This window comes from Triticum urartu, chromosome 6A (assembly GCF_056163025.1).
Source record: "Triticum urartu cultivar PI428250 chromosome 6A, HENAU_Tu73, whole genome shotgun sequence".
NCBI classification, from domain to species: domain Eukaryota; kingdom Viridiplantae; phylum Streptophyta; class Magnoliopsida; order Poales; family Poaceae; genus Triticum; species Triticum urartu.
The window spans coordinates 60,379,899-60,384,639 of record NC_141878.1 but is presented as its reverse complement, the minus strand read 5'-3'; the positions used below and the strand labels follow the sequence as shown (position 1 = coordinate 60,384,639).

Genomic DNA, 4,741 nt, shown 5'->3' with positions numbered 1-4,741 from the left:
AAGAGAGGAGATGATGATTTATAGAATGCTATGGAAGCTATTAAGCACGAAAGGAAGCAAACGCGGTGAGGATGATGGAAAGGAGCCAAGATGCGGCGGTCGAGGAGAGGAGGTTGACGGCCGAGGAGAGGAAGGTGGCATTGGAGGAGAAGAAATTGGCCATGGAGTAGCTATCTAGATTATTGAAAAGGGAGAAGCACTTGTTCTTCATGGACACATCTACACTGGATGATAGGCAAAAGTAGTACGTCATTCTTTCCCGTGAAGAAGTCTTGGTCCAAAAAAGAGCCATGGCCATGGGAGGCATGGGAGCTACCAATGGGAGGCATGGGTGGCTTCAAAGCTACCATGGGAGGCTTGAGAGCACCTACGAGAGGCATGGGTGGATTCAGAGCTATCATGAGAGGCATGAGTTTTGGGTCTCTCATAGGAGGCATGGGAGCACCTTCGGGGTGACATGGGCGGACGCATGTCTTCCGGTGTGCCTCACATACCTTTGCATTATCTCGTTGGAGATCTTGTGAACACCATCCAAGCTCCCGATGACGATGCGGCGCTTCAAAATGAAGAGGAGGAAGAATCGGAGGAAGAATAGGACGATGATGAGTGATGTGGCATGATTGTTGATGTGCCATTTGTTTGTGCAAACTTTTATTTGTCATGAACTTGGTTGGGTGATTTTGAACTATGTCGTGCAAGTGAACTATGCTACGTCTCTGTTTTGCATATTTGTTTATTCTTTGAAACATCACCATTGTCAAATGGACATGTAAAAATCATATTTGAAAGCGTCGGATGCTTGCGTGCGCTGTAAATTAGCATGCCTTCTGGAGCAGCTCGTGCATGCCATATTTTGCAGCGGCTGCTAGAGCCAGCGTCCTGCTTCGCGCAAAAAAACGCTATTTCGACGTTGTAAAAAAGTTTTTACGCGCCGTGCGGTTGTACGCTTGTTGGAGATGCTCTTAGAATTGTTTTCTACGGCGCCTATGTGATGCCCTATTCTGTAAGAACTTGGTGTTGCGGTCGCCCCTCCGGCCACGGCATCACTTCTTCCCTGTCGTAGAGCTCATGCAGGTCTTTTCAAGCCACACCGAACCGAAGACACACCTTTTAACTTGCTACAAGAAGGCCCGTGAGCCCACTGTTCCCTGCGTCGTGCATGCATGTCCCATGCATGATGTAGCAGCGGGATCCTATACAGCGCGTAGGTCACCCGCTAGCAACATAGCGCCTTACCCCCCCCCCCCCCCCCCGAGCTCCCCGTTCAGCGTATGGGCGAGCCAGTTTTGCAATTTATTTTGCCACCGGTTTTGGAAAGGTTCTAGAACCTTCCCAGAACCCTTTTTTGTTTTTTTGTTTTCCATACTGGGTTTTCATTTTTCTTTTCAATTCTTCTTTCTTTTCTTATTTTTTCTTTCTTTTTCCTTTTATTGGTTTTTTCTTTTCTATTTTCTTCCTCTTCACTTTTTGACTATTTTTGTTCGTTGTTTTCAAAAAATGTTCATCACATTCAAAATTTGTTCACTGAATTACAAATCTGTTCATTATTTTTTCAAAAAAATGTTCATCAAATTCAAATTTTGTTCATGACTTTCTCAAAAAATGTTCTTGAATACAAATTTTGTTCATTAAATTAAAAAGTGTTCATCAAATGCCAAATTTGTTTATAGATGTTCAAAATATGTTCATCAAATTCAAAAGGATGTTCATTCCTTTGAAATCACGAACATTTTTTGAATTCAAGAAATGTTTTGGAATTTGGTGAACATTTTTTAATTCCGTCAGCATTTATCATTTCATGAACATATTTTTCAAATCATGAACAATTTTCGAATTCACGAACATTTCACAAGTTGTAACTTTATTGAAATCACGAATTATTATTATATGGAAAAAATTATAAAAAAAGAAGAAGAAAAAAGATGTTTCCGCTTTCCCTCCCCACACATGGGCTAGCCCATGAGGCAGCGTGGGGTAGCGAGGGGTACGCGCTCCATCGTACGCTAGCGCGTACAACGCTAAATAGGAGGTCTCGATGTAGCAACTCATTGAATCCCGGATGCATGGTCCGACCATCCCTTCAAATCGAAAGCTGCCCATATGGTCCATCATCCTGGCGTCTCAAATACTTTTGGAAAGACAATTATGGTTAGTTTTCGGATAAGTACGCTCGAAAATCTATAAATAGGAGATGTTTTATTCTATTTTAATTACATTTGGATAGACAATTATTACTGTTAATATCAGCCTTCGTATATAGATAAACTAAGACAATCTATAAATAGAAGATTTCTTATTCTATTTTGATTATGTTTGGATAGACAATTATTATTATTAGTATCAGCCTTTGTATATAGATAAATCTAAGGCAATCTATAAATAGAAGCTTTTCATTCTGTTTTGACTACGTTTGTATAGCCAATTATTATTATTAGTATCAGCCTTCGTATCTAAATAAATCTAAGACAATTCATAAATAGAAGATTTTTCATTATGTAGACAATTATTATTAGTAGTATCAGGATAAATACATTTGAAATACCATGTGATACATGTGGTAAACGATCCACACATGTGGAATATATCTAGACATGTTTTAGTGTTAGATACATCGTATCTAGATAAATCTAAGCCAATTTTTTGGGGACGGAGGTAACATATAAAAAGGGGTCTCACACTCATGGCCAGAGCAGCACGTAAAGCAAAGTTGGCTTACCTACGCAACGATAACAAGGCAAGCTACCTCGCAAGCCTGTGTGCACTCAGCAAGCAGCAGTCTCCACAATGTTGGCTTGCTGCTGCTTTGTGTCCCAGTTGCTCATCGTAATAACGCTCATACACCTTGCCATGACCAAGAGCAAGGTCCGCAGTGGCACATCCTCATCGGTGATGGTCCCGCTTCCACTTCCGCCGGGACCATGGTCGTGGCCACTGGTGGGTAGCCTCCCCGAGATGGTGCTCAATAAGCCAGCATTCCGTTGGATCCATCGCGTGATGAAGGATATGGGCACCGACGTCGCTTGCTTCCGCCTTGGCGGCGTCCACATCGTCCCGATCACATGTCCCAAGATCGCAAGGGAGGTGCTCAAGAAGTAGGACAAGAACTTCTTGTCCCGCCCACTCACCTTCGCCTCATACGCCATCAGCTGTGGGTACAAGGACGCCGTGCTCACGCCGTTCGGCGACCAGTGGATGAAGATGCGCAAGGTGCTCACCTCTGAGATCATCTGCCCCTCCCGCCACAAGTGGCTCCATGACAAGCGCGCCGACGAAGCTGACAACTTGATGCGCTACATCTACAACCTCACCGCCGTGGGGTCATCTTCAACGTTGGGACTAGCCAACGTCAATGTCAGGCATGTCACGCGGCACTACTGCGGCAACGTCATCCGTCGGCTTGTCTTTGGCCAACGGTACTTCGGGGAGCCTCAGCCGGACGGCGGGCCGGGGCCGATGGAGGTGGAGCACATGGACGCTTCCTTCACCCTCCTAGGGCTCCTCTTCTCATTTTGCGTCAGCGACTACCTCCCGTGTCTACTTGGCCTAGACCTCGACGGCCACGAGAAATTTATTAAGGAGGCCAACACAAAAGTGGATAGGCTGCACAACATGGTCATTGAAGAGCGTTGGAGGCAGTGGAACAGCGACGAGAGGCAGGACGGGGTCCAGGACTTCCTTGACGTTCTCATCACGCTCGCCGATGGTGACGGCAAGCCATTGCTCAGCATCGATGAGGTCAAAGCACAATGCAAGGTAAGCAAAATATTAATTAATGAGAAATTTTAAGATGGTTCAAGGGCCTAGATTGAATTAGTGACCAATTGCCTCATAGTCCTACAAGGTAATACGTCATCCATGAGAAAAGGTAATAGCTCACACTCTTAAATAGATCTTATACTGTATTTCGCAGGTGTTAGAAAAGGGAAACAATAGAATAAGAAATTATGAATTAATAGTTTAAACATATCATTATTGCATTTTTCTACCATTTTGATGTGATTTCAAGTTAAACTGTATTTAAAATTCTAATTATTCAATGTAATCTATCTTCATGCAAATATATAAATTGTATTAACTTACATTTATCTCCATGGAATGCATGCAGGACATAATATTAGCGGCCATAGATAACCCGTCAAACGCAGTGGAGTGGGCGCTGGCAGAGATGGTGAACAACCCAGAATTGCTGGCCAAAGCGGTGGAGGAGATGGACCAGGTGGTCGGTCGCGAGCGACTGGTGCAAGAGTCGGACATCATGCAGCTCAACTATCTCAAGGCGTGCATACGTGAGGCATTTCGCCTTCACCCAGTCGCTCCCTTCAACGTGCCGCATGTCGCAATTGCCGACACCATTGTTGCGGGCTACCGCGTGCCCAAGGGTAGCCATGTCATCCTCAGCCGGCTGGCCCTGGGCCAGAACCCCACCGTCTGGGATGAACCACTCCACTTCAAGCCAGAGCGCCATATGGGAGACAACATCAATGTGGTGCTTACCGAGAGCGAATTGCGGTTCATCTCCTTTAGCACCGGACGGCGGGGATGCATCGCGGCATCACTAGGAACAACCATGAGTGTCATGCTCTTCGGCAGGCTCCTGCATGGCTTCACCTGGACCAAACCGGCTGGGGTGTCGGCCATCAATCTCCGTGAGTCCAAGCATGACCTCTTCATAGAGGAACCGCTAGTGCTACATGCTGAGCCGCGTCTTGCAGCGCACCTCTATCCTCTCATGCACCGTTGA

At 45.4% G+C, this 4,741-nt stretch overlaps 1 pseudogene; it reads left to right on the top strand.

Annotated features, from left to right (window-relative positions):
• The first annotated feature begins 2,784 nt into the window (after positions 1-2,784).
• LOC125512310 (tyrosine N-monooxygenase-like) lies at positions 2,785-4,741 on the top strand (annotated as a pseudogene).